General features: G+C 40.6%; 2 non-coding genes across 2 annotated transcripts; both read right to left on the bottom strand.

Moving 5' to 3' along the window:
* Nucleotides 1-11,842: 11,842 nt before the first annotated feature.
* On the bottom strand, nucleotides 11,843-11,916 carry trnai-aau (transfer RNA isoleucine (anticodon AAU)). Its single transcript has one exon. It is a non-coding gene; the product is annotated as a tRNA-Ile (tRNA).
* A 487-nt stretch (nucleotides 11,917-12,403) lies between these two features.
* trnai-aau (transfer RNA isoleucine (anticodon AAU)) lies at nucleotides 12,404-12,477 on the bottom strand. The gene has a single exon. It is a non-coding gene; the product is annotated as a tRNA-Ile (tRNA).
* Nucleotides 12,478-12,480: the final 3 nt, after the last annotated feature.

Below are 12,480 nucleotides of genomic sequence, written 5' to 3'. Positions count from 1 at the left end.
GAATTATTGAAATAAATTAACTTTTACACCATATTCTTCACCTGTAGATATATTCTACATCTGGGCTGATGTGGACATACATATCATAGGAGGATATTTCAGTTGGTAAATGGTTGGCTGTCTGTACAATCATGCAAGTTCAATGGTATTAAAGCACTTTAAACTTTAAATCAAAGCATTTTGTTTTTTGATATAAAATAAATACATCTCTATGCAGTTTAGAAGTTTTGGGGATGTCACTTTTTTTTGGCGCCTGTGCTGCTGAAATCGGGGCGTCCCTTATTTCTATTTCTGAAAGGTGGCAACCCTACCTAAAACAGCCAGGCTAAGGTGTTCCAGCCGGGTGCTTGTTCTGCCCATTTGCAACCTGGCACCACCCTGGACAAATGGAGAAAGAGGCTTCAAAAGCAACCTTTCACAAAACACATGGCGGACATCAGAGGAGGTTTGTCTAGATATTCGTATACAGACTATGTGAATGATTTTGACAGAATCTCCCAAATGTACCATTAAGCTTAGGGGAGGGCAGACCTGGTTCTCAGGGGTCAGTGTCCCGCATGTTTTAGATGTTTACCTTCTTTAACACACCCTGATACAAATGGCTGTGTCTTTAACAGACTTGTCCAGACCTTGACGACAAGCTAATGATCCATTAATTTGAATCAGGTGAGTTGATGGAAGGAGACATCTAAAACAAGCACCTGTCCTCCAGGACCTGATTGAGCTGGACCTCACAGGCTGGTGAGAAGTCAATGGTCGCCTGTCATTACTCAGTCTTTATGTGTGAACAACCTGAAGACACGTACCAATGCTTCATCTTCACATCTTTACAGAATGTGCCCAGTGGAATAGTATTGGGGGGGCATTTTACCATGCACTTTTATGTGTCTTACACCAGGGACTGGCACGTGAACTTCCTTGTAACATACTACCATCATTTGGCCTAGAGTGGTTAAATTTCATAGCATAGCATAGCATTTATTTGTTATAGATCAGGGGTCGGCAACCCAAAATGTTGAAAGAGCCATATTGGACCAAAAACACAAAAAACGAATATGTCTGGAGCCGCAAAAAATGAAAAGTCTTGTATAAGCCTTAGAATGAAGACAAATGGTGAAAGGAGAAATGTCGGAAAAAAAAGTCAAAATGTGGAGAAAAAAGTCAAAATTTAGAGAAAAAAGTCAAAATGTTGAGATTAATGTTGAAGTACAATCTCGAGAAAAAAGTCGAAATGTTGAGAAAAAAGTCGAAATGTCGAGATTAAAAAGGAAAGGAAAAAGGAAGAAAAAAAAGTGGAAAAATAAAAGAAAGAAGAAAAAAGAAAAAAAACAAGAAAAGAAAGAAAAAAAAGAGAAAAAAGAGAAAAGAAAGACAAAGAAAGAGAAAAAAAGGAAGAAAAAAAGAAGAAAAAAGGGAAAAAAGGAAAAAAGAAGAAAAAAGCAAAAAAAAACAAGAAAAGAAAGAAAAAAAGGAAAAAAAGAGAAAAAAAGAGAAAAGGAAGACAAAGAAAGAGAAAAAAAGGAAGAAAAAAAGAAGAAAAAAGGGAAAAAAGGAAAAAAAAGAAGAAAAAAGCAAAAAAAACAAGAAAAGAAAGAAAAAAAGAGAAAAAAAGAGAAAAGGAAGACAAAGAAAGAGAAAAAAAGGAAGAAAAAAAGAAGAAAAAAGGGAAAAAAGGAAAAAAAGAAGAAAAAAGCAAAAAAAACAAGAAAAGAAAGAAAAAAAGAGAAAAAAAGAGAAAAGGAAGACAAAGAAAGAGAAAAAAAGGAAGAAAAAAAGAAGAAAAAAGGGAAAAAAGGAAAAAAAGAAGAAAAAAGCAAAAAAAACAAGAAAAGAAAGAAAAAAAGAGAAAAAAAAGAGAAAAGAAAGAGAAAGAAAGAGAAAAAAGGAAGAAAAAAAGAAGCAAAAAAGAAGAAAAAGGGGAAAAAAAGGTGAAACATTATTGAAAAGGCTCCAGGAGCCACTAGGGCGGCGCTAAAGAGCCGCATGAGGCTCTAGAGCCGCGGGTTGCCGACCCCTGTTATAGAGGGACAATGTACATTAATGAACATTTTAAAAATGTAAATGCACCCAATTGTAGCCAAAAGGCTAATTTCCATTGGCAGTCCCCCTGCCAGAAAATTCTTCTTTTTCTTTTAATTGACAAAAAAAAATATGTCTAGAGAAAACTTGACTTGGAAATAGTTAAGGAAAATATAACTATAGTTGAGTAATGTTGAGCTTGGAGGAAGAAAGAGAAACCAGACCTAAAAACCAACATTTGAACAGTTACATTAGCTATTGGCGAAAGGAAAATTTGAACTTTTTCCTTCATTGGCAGAAATAAATTCAAATAATCCGTCAATAAAAAGGAGAAACACAGACATGAAAAGAGCTGTACACATTTCTGGACTTCTCTCAACTCGACGAAAAGCGCTGGTCTCGCTGTATTTTTCAGGCGAGCCCGTAAATGTCCACAGAGAAACCCTGAGCCAGACACACAAATACATGACCTATATATCCTATCTGGCTCTCTCATCATTTATCTTACAGCGGCAGAATCAGGATAGATTGGTTCAATTAGACTGGCCTTTAATGTAATCTGTTTAATCCATTTCTATCATCAAAGCCAATACCTACCTCTCTCCTCGGAGAGTGGGATTAGCCCTTTGAGGGCATCGCAAAGCGAGCATCTCAGCAATAAAGAAAAAAAAAAAGAGCTTCCAAGTCGATCAGATCTCCTCGACACAAGTGATATTTGTTCTTTACAACTGGTTGTGAAAAAAAGCCGAGAATCTCGAGTGAAGTTTTAATGGGTGGAGATTTAAGATCTTCATATCCTTCCAGAGATTGCAAACACAGTTTGGCACAATGCCCAGCGCCACAGTAAAACGACAAGGGAAGACTTGGCTCCCTTTTTATTATCTCCAGGAACTTGCTATGAGTTGATTTTATAGCTTTCCAGGACAAGAAAAGTGTATCTGTTTGCACATTAAATCGCCGGGACAGGCTTCAAATTATTGGTTTACTGAGCACCTTTAGCAAACATTTATGATTTGCCAATTAGTCAAATGATTTTTAAGGAGTCATTTGACGTCAGATTTCTAGCTCTTGTAAGAACATTTGTCTGGAATTTTATGTTCCACACTTAAATCGAACCTTTTAAATCGCACCTCAATAAGTATTTCTCATCCATCCATTCACAAACACAGTTTTTTTTCTTTTAAACCTGGTGTCTATGGAAACAGTTGTTTTAAAGACTTGAGCTGAGATTGTTGTTCATCTTAACAAATTATACTTCAGGAGTGATTTTAGGTGTGCTTAGCAGATTATGCAGAATTATCTGTAAACGACTGTAAGCAAGTCAATTCTCCACTGACCATCACGTTAAAATGTCCAACTGCAGAAATAAAAATACTAAGTGCAAAAAAGTGTAATAATTTTAGCTGTTTAGCATTTACAGGGAACTATAAAACTCAGTTGGTCATTCTTATTTTGAAGATAATATGGGTTGTTGTCTCATTAATTGTACTTGGCCCTGAAGGGGATGAAGCTAAGCTAAGTAGTAGGCAGCAGCTTTTTTCACCCCTTTGCTCAATACCAAAGGCTGCTAGTGGGTGAAGAAGCGAAGGAAAAGGTGAAGAGAATATCGTCTAGGTATCAGCAGCGAGCCTTCGAAATGGCTTGAACAGTTTCCCAACCCTGGTCCTCGGGGCCCCTGTCCCGCATGTTTTAGATACTACTCTGCTTCAGGACACCGTGATCCAAGTAGCTGTGTCACCAACAGAGTTGTGTAACCATTGATGGCATATGAGGACCATTGATTAGAATCAGGTGTGTTGATGCAGGGAAACATCTAAAACATGCAGGTCAGGGGGACCAGAGGACGAGGATTGGGAAACACTGGGCTAGAACATCCAGCTTCCTCACTAGAGCTACCCTTCAGGTTGTCCTGGACCCCTCCAGACTCACTAACCAGACCACTAACCAATGACTAGCTACCTTTGCCCAGACTCTCACAGAGACAGGTTTGGAGGGAGCTCCAATGACTCTGGTCTGCTAGTCAAGGGTCACAACTCCAACAGTCCTCAATAAGCTGCATCAGCACTCCTTTTAGGCCAACGGATATGTCCCCCTCTACGTTTTGAAAAATACCATCATTTACACGAACCCGCATAAATACGCTGTTAAGGTGCTATGAGCAGCCAAACCTGCAGGGGGCAGTGTAACGAGAAGATAAAGTCATGCTAGCCAATCAGAATCCTGGAAAAAAACATCAACAAATGACACGAGTAACTTCCAGTTACTTCCAAGATGAACGAGAGTCTTTGGTTTGGAGTGACAGAGAAGTGGAGTTACTTTTAAGTGTGACTTTAGAATATAAAACAGGTAAAATACAAGAAAATATGTAAACACAGGTCGCACACATGACGTTTCTGTCGCATAATGTGACGTTCTGAAGCCTAAATGTCCGTTTCCCTCCGTTTACAAGCAGAGTTTTTGCAAATCTCTACTTTGGCCGGAGTTTTCAGAAATGATCGTTTTTGGTGACTTTGAGCTTCGTTTTCATGTAATCGAACGGCCAAAACTCATGAAAAAAACACCGTTTTTGCTACGTGTAAACGAGGCCTTAGTAGTGACATTAGAAATGAGGCTGGATGCACAGATTCAATCAGACTGACTCTTTAGGCATGCGAGTAAGCATCATAGCTGACCGTAGTCATGATTGATTGGGTCATGCTCACGCTGAAGCATTGAAAGCTGAAAACTCCCAAACTTTTGATATAAGCAACACTACCACTGTGATGCACCAAGCACACACTTCATTTTGGTAATGCTTGACATCACCCCGTTCTAAGTAAACAGATAGCAACGTTCAGGATGCTTTTCATCATCATCCTCCTAAAGGGGAGTTTTTTCTTGCCACTGTTTGGCTTAAGGTTTTTCTCCCACTAGGGGAGTTTTTACCTGCCATTGTTTATGTAATAATTGCTCGGGGGTTCATGTTCTGGGTCTCTGGAAAGATCCTAGAGACAACTTTTGTTGTATTAGACACTATACAAATAAAATTGAATTGAATTGAATTGAATCATGTACAGTACATGTGAGTGTGCGGTAGCTAAGGGTAGACGGACATGTTCCAGCTAGCTGCCTGACTTGTTCTTTCAACCCATTTGCTTATTGATTTGATCAGCTGGGATTGCTCAATAAATCCTCCATCAGAAGCTCCAACTTCCACAATGTTTCAGTCAATACTAATTAAACTGATTTGCCTTCATTTTTGATGCAACAGAGGTGAATAAAACTGCATTGGCCATGTTTACGTGTTTCACATGAAAAACAAGTTGTTCTAAGTATTTAATTTTGTGTCATTTGTGCAAAAAGACAAGCTAATGATAACAATTCATTACAAACTAATGATTAATCAGGCTGTTTAGCTCGATGAGTTAGTCGTAAAACAAGTGTCACAATAGGTTTAAACGTGTCAATACAGTGTGTCAATATAGTGCTAGAAATAGCTCAGTACCTATAATCTTTTTGGTTGCCACTATTTTCACGTAGGTGTTTTCATGCTCGTTTGTAAATAAACCTCCATTTAAGGATTCTGGTCTGCATTCAAGAAATCCGTGACATTTTTCCACGAAAATGACACGGCTGTCGATGAGGCAACAGTGCTGTTTTGTAAAATCATGGATTTCATCCAGCAGCTGCAATCTGCCTCTACCTGCTGAGATTTCTGCAGGGAAGTGGGATTTCATACTCAATACCCACCTATCCATCCCCCCGCCCGCACGTCTCTGTTCTCTCTGTCAGAGGAAGGAAGAGAAATCAGTAAGCATGTACACACTGCAGACGCATACTTTACAATGTATAATGTGCGAGCATATAATAACACACTCTTAGTATATCCCTTCCTTCCCCAATCCGTTTCTAGAGCTCTACACCTACCTTCATGAAGAAGCCCACTTCCAATCCAGTATTTGTAATCATCCTCTCTCTCATATAGTGTGGATTACCTGTGTGATTGCTTTCCAGGAGAATTCCCCATGCAGCATTAGCAACAGCGCTCGTCCCAGTCGATGGAAGCACCCCCACTGCCTTTTTTCTTTTTTTTTTTTTACTGTGCCGTGGATGCCTGCAGATATTAAAGCTACACATGATGCTGCTTGTCTGAGTCCATTAACTTTGTCTTTTTAATGACTCCTGTGTGCGGACGCTGTAATAAGGCTTGCTGGTAAAGACTTGGTGATACATTGGTCATGTCTGGGTAAACGCATTTTTGGTTGACAGCACCGTCGTCCTATGAACGCTTCACCTGCACACAACACACACACAACCGTCAGTGCACGCTGACGTGAGTGCAGCTGACAGCTTTGATCAAAGGTGATTGATTGGAAGGAAGACACAGCAACACGCTGGGGTTCAGGGTCGTGGGGCTTCTGTGATGATTGAGGACACCCTAACGTCTTCCCTCCCCCACTTTGTTTACACAAGACTTATTCCAAAACACATTTGACAATGGATATTGATCAGCCGAATGGGAAAGATCAATGCTTGTTGATTGGGCATAAAATACAGGACCCTGGTTTAAATTGCAAACCCAAAGTGTGAAGCTTGACAAATGTAATTTCATCTACGTAAAAAACAATTTTAGAACTGATCTGGTCACTTCATACATATTTCTCTTCTTTTGTTTCCAAGCAAAGCTAATAAATTAGTGGGCTGTGCTGCTGGAGATTAACGGTAGGAATTAATTGACTGGGTCCTTGATGTCCTTCCGGGCACTTGGCGTCACACTTTTATGGGCTTTTACTGCCATCTGCTGCTTTTTATGGTTAGTGCAAGACTGTTTCATTGGATTTGATAAGAAACATAATTTCCAATCTTGTCAAAGCTGCACGTTCTAAGGTTCATCCCAATTGAATTAGGGCCAAGCTGTTTTTTTGTTTAATAGCAAAGTTTTATTCAATCATGTTCTGCTCTAAAATAGTTGACTAAAGAAGAGCATAGAGATTTAAATGTGTTATTATGCTTTTTGTGAGCTGCAAAGGTTAAAAATAGAAAATAGAAGTTTTGAAAGAGCCAAGACATCAGGAGATATCTGTTCATTTACTTTTTTTTCCCCCAAAAAAAGCTTTTTTTGATTATGCTAGCAGAATTTTCCTGAACTTCATGCACGGATCAACCCGATGCCGTGTATCTGTTCCCACATGGCGTCAATGTTGCCAACCACATAAGAAAACCCACGTAAGCAACTGATATCGGGCCAATATGGAACCGGGTGGCAATTCCATACAGGGCCGTACTTTTGAGCTCATTTACATCTCAGACGGGCCCCACTCACAAATACGGGCTGGGTCCACATCCACAGAGATTGTTCTTGGTACAGATGGATTGTCTGCTGTTGGGTGTGGGAACCAGAAATCACTGCTTCTCTCGTGAACCTGGAAAGAAGAGCGCTTCATTACGTTTCTGGAAAACATTTTATTGCCTGACAACAAACTTGTCTTTGTGTCGAATTGGACCTTCAATCAAGACGATGAAGAAAAAAAAAACACACCCAAAGGGCTCAACAGAGAGCAATATCCACATTTATTGTGGCCCAGCTTGAGCACAGAGAAGTAAAAAACCAGCAAACCTTCTACTCTCAAAAACATGAATATCATGACGGAAAATGACTCCAATGAAGTTTCAGGCAAGACATGAAGAAGGCAGGTAAAAGTGTTGCACATGATATTTTTATCTAAATACAATGTGGAGAGTTTAAAGGTGTCTTGTAAAAACGAAATACTGAAACATTTGGAAATGGCAATTCAGCCTACTCCTTTCAGATGAGCAGCAACTATCTTCTGACTCCAAGGATCATTTCTTTACCTTTTTTGACACAGCGATGCTTTCTTAACAAGACCCTAACAGGAGTCTCTCTTAAGTGCTGAAGTGACGGCAGTTCTGCTAATGGACTCCTATAAAAGAACCAAATAGAACCTTAGTTATAAAATACATTCATAGTCCAGTGTCTTGGGCCAAATGTTCAGTTTTTCCTTGTGGCTCAAGATTTTAACTGTAACTATACATCAGGTTATTCTGTGTAGGTTTTTACTTTCTACTGACATCTGAGAAATAGATTTCAGCTTTGTGTCATCATAAACCACCAATTCAATTAAATTACATTTTATTATATATATATATATATATATATATATATATATATATATATATATATATATATATAAATATATAAAAAAACAGATGTGGACAGCAGACACTGGGATGGGTTGGACTGCAGTTCAGCAGCGACAACGGAGAGCTCTATTAGGAACATAAAGTACCATCAAATCTGGCAAATATCGTCAAGCTAGGTCATTTTGGACTTTATGCGCAAGTAATAAAATGTTTTATTGGATTGTGAGTTTTACAGCGAGCCAATGGACTGAGGCTAACACAGGAGAGACATGTTCTCTCTTGTTGATCCCTGTCAGCACTCGCACTGCTGCATTTTGGATTAGCTGGAGGCTATTCAGCAAATTACTTGGACATCCTGCTAATAACACATGACAGTAATCTAGTACAGCAGTTTAGATTTTATTTTAGGTTTTCCGACAGGAAAACTGTTTTCAAGGGGCGGCAATAATTTAAAAAAACATCAGGCAAGTCAATAAACTCATGTAATATTAACTTTTACATTAAAATCAAGGTGCTGCACGACACTTTTACCTGTAGTCTTCTTTTCAGACGGCAAATACTTAGTGAAATATTGTGTTTGGTGGCTAAAAAGTCTACTATTAATTTATAACTGAGCCTTCAGTGAAATACCCAAAAAATAAATAAATACATTAATTAATGAAATACATTAATTAATTAAACGAGGCTGCTCTTGATTAAACTGCCTTCACCTGGCTGACTGAAGGAGCTGACGTCACAGCACAATTACCTGCATGGCGTACACATTTGTAAGTACATGGAAAGTATACAAGAGCCATTTCTGACAGTCGCATATTAATCACAGATCACGTTATCTAGTACAAGCATCATATACCTTTTCAAGAAGATGTTTGAGAGTTTGCAGATATCCTCCTGGAAGCCGACAGGCTCCTAAGACCCGGAGGTTCCTGAAGCTGCAGTACGGGGACATCTCAGAGCCTCTCAACGACATCTGTAAAGAGCTCCATCTCAGTTCTTAAATGTTAGATTTATTATTTTGGTCGATTTTTGATTTTCTTCCTGGAATTGTCTCAATACACTTTCTTTTCTTTTATCACCAGTTGTACGCTGCCTTGCTGCCTTTCCGAAGTTCTTACCTCGGACCGAGCCCCAGGAAGATCAACGTGGACATGTTTAATTCCTGCCTTATCCAGACAAAGTGTGGTGAGTCATTCCTGGCGTCTACAATTCAATTCAATTCAATTTTATTTATATAGCGTCTAATACAACAGAGTTGTCTCTAGACGCTTTCCAGAGACCCATACCCAGAACATAAACCCCTGAGCAATTATTACATAAACAATGGCAGGTAAAAACTCCCCTAGTGGGAGAAAAACCTTAAGCCAAACAGTGTCAAGGAAAAACTCCCCTTTAGGAGGGAAGAAACCTTGAGCAGGACCTGGATCATAAGGGGGGACCCTCCTGCCGAGGGCCAGACTGGTGGGTCAGGGACGGCAACAGCACAGCAGGCAGGTGGAAGCAGCAACGGGATGACCAGGGGTGGGGACCGCAGGCCAGCACGCAGCTCCCGAAGCTCCGGCCCAATCAGCAAGTCCCAGGTTGGGGTGCAGGGTCAGGGAAAGACTTGTGCTCCGTAATGCAAGCTACAAGCCACCCACGACCACCTGCAGGACAAAAGAGAGAAAAGGGAGGAGAAGGGGGGGCCAGCAACGGGATGACCAGGGGTGGGGACCGCAGGCCAGCACGCAGCTCCCGAAGCTCCGGCCCAATCAGCAAGTCCCAGGTTGGGGTGCAGGGTCAGGGAAACACTACAACGTGCACGTCTCTGAAAGAGTTGTTTTCCCCGGTTTAAACCCTGCTGCGACACAAACGTATCCAGGAAGGAGTATCCGCCGGTGAGGAGGACGTTGCCGTTGAGTGGCTACATCGAAACAACACAACCCTGCTGACGCTGACCGTCTCTCAAAAGACACCCAGAACAAGTGAGACATTAACCTCCAACTCTTCCACCAGTCTAATCGTTAGCTCGTGACTCTCAGCTCTCACCTCCATTCACCTGGCGATGAGGGCTGATCTCCTAATCTTCATAAATTCATTAGTCATTATCAAAAACTGCTGAAATTTGTCTTTAAATACTGTCCTGGTCTTCGAGCATTAATCAGAAAAGCCAAGCATTGCTTGACTAAGCTTAACCGTCGAAGGCTTTTACTGCTTTGATAACACAGGCGTCATTAATTCCCGCTGTCAGCGACAGGACAGAACAGCCCACCCAGCAGAATATACGGAGAGTGCTGAGCTGTAACTTTTACATGCAGGAAAAAAGTATGACATTGTGTTTAAATACTCCGACAGCACGGGAACACGGGAACACTGAAACACAGTCTTGATCTGTGGCTGTAGACGAAGTTGACCTGTCTTCAAGTGCTGGTTTGTTGCTCTTCCACCCCAGGTTGGTGTCCGTCATGAGGACATCTTCCCCCTCAGACAGAAGTTACCATGGTCCTGCCGTACTTCTACTGACTGGCACGTAACCGTCATCTCTCTGATTGGCTGAACTCTGAACCCGAGTGTTCCCGACCTTTTTCGCTGATGAGCAAATCTTTTTTTTTACCAAAAAGCAGAAGTGATTCAATAAAACATCTCATGTGAGGGACATAAGATGCTTGATGTCTCAGGAATCTGATTAAAACAGGTTTTCTTTAATAATCAGTTTCTATGTGGACAAATATATAAAATATATCATCCCTTTGGTTCTGTTGTTACCATCCCCTCAGCATGATGCTGCCACCACCATGCTTCCCTGTGGTGAAGGGGTTTTCTTTGACCACTCACACTTCTACACTTCATGCATACAGTACATGCAAGCACATCCTAGGGACTGCACCCTAATTCTTTACAAACCACTCCGAGGCTCTAATAGTGGATTTTTGTGGTCATTTTATTCTATATCATTTATTTTGAATAATTCAAGCCAATCCGAGATGTCAATTTCCCTGAGGGAACCTCCCAAAGGGATTAATAAATCTGAATCTGAATCTGAATCTGAAAATATTCTGCACTTCTTCAACACTTAGTACTTGATCTGTCTGGAGAGCTGTTCAATGGGCAACTTGCTTTGCTGTTTTGCAGACTTTGGGCGTTTTTACAACATGCGTAAAGTTGTGCGATCATTTGAATTTGGAGTAGCTGAAGTAATCATTTGATTTATTGGCAGCAACAGTTGAGACACGATGTGATTGTTCAAATGCTCTAAAGCCATGAAAAATTTAAAACTTTCATTAAAAGACATACAGTTTAGACAGGAATTGTGTGCAACCTTTCTCAAACCTTAAGTAAAAGCTCCACAATAATGAGAATTTCAGACCCTCAAGAACAGCCTACTTATCCAGGTCCAGGTCCAGAATCTGTGTGTTGGATAACACAAGATTCAATAACTTGAGGGGAAGAAGAAATTCAGGCATTGCCAGTTTTGGGGGATTCACTTAAAGACAGCTAGCTTTGGCCTCATCACATTTGATTGGTTGAAATCTAGACCCTGGTCAGGTCATTCCAAGACCTTAATTCTTTTACTCGTTGTGATGAGGAGCCATTCTCGCTTATAGGCTTTTAATGGAACGTTTCAACCATTTTCAGTAGTCGGAACGATTTCCTCCACACCCACCTATGTTTCCACTAGGTCAGCACTCCCCAAAATAACGTAGACTGGCCAGTACGGGGATCGAACCCGCGACCTTGGCGTTATTAGCACCACGCTCTAACCAACTGAGCTAACCGGCCATGTGTACAGGATATCAGACGTCATTTTACACAGCACACTGCCAGTACATGGTGGCGCATGACTTATGACTTTATATCCCTGTTTTATGACAAACATTTGCCCCAAAATTTAGAAATTGTGTGAGATAACCTACACCCTTCCTCCTCCCACAGGAATTAGAGGTGCTGCTAATAAAATGAGCTTGATATCATAACGCCTCCATAATCATAGGAGCAAGTCTGTGAGTTCATCCCAGGGTTCACCCGTTTGCCTAGTTAAAGTTAAATCTGTACAAACTTCATCATAGTTGATGGTTGGTTGAGATCAATACCTTGATCAGGTCATTCTAAAGCCAATATTCTTGAAGTTTTTGTACTTGTGAGTGACGAAGAGCAATTGTCACTCATACGCTTTGAACAGTTGTCCCATTTTTATAGTAGTCAGAACGATTTCCTCCACACCTACCTCTGTTACCGCTAGACCAGCACTCCCCAAAATACCGTAGACTGGCCAGTACGGGGATCGAACCCGCGACCTTGGCGTTATTAGCACCACGCTCTAACCAACTGAGCTAACCGGCCACA

This window comes from Cololabis saira, chromosome 24 (assembly GCF_033807715.1).
Source record: "Cololabis saira isolate AMF1-May2022 chromosome 24, fColSai1.1, whole genome shotgun sequence".
In the NCBI taxonomy this organism is placed as follows: Eukaryota; Metazoa; Chordata; class Actinopteri; order Beloniformes; family Belonidae; genus Cololabis; species Cololabis saira.
The sequence above is the reverse complement of the archived record's forward strand: the minus strand, read 5'-3'. Positions and strand labels throughout refer to the sequence as shown.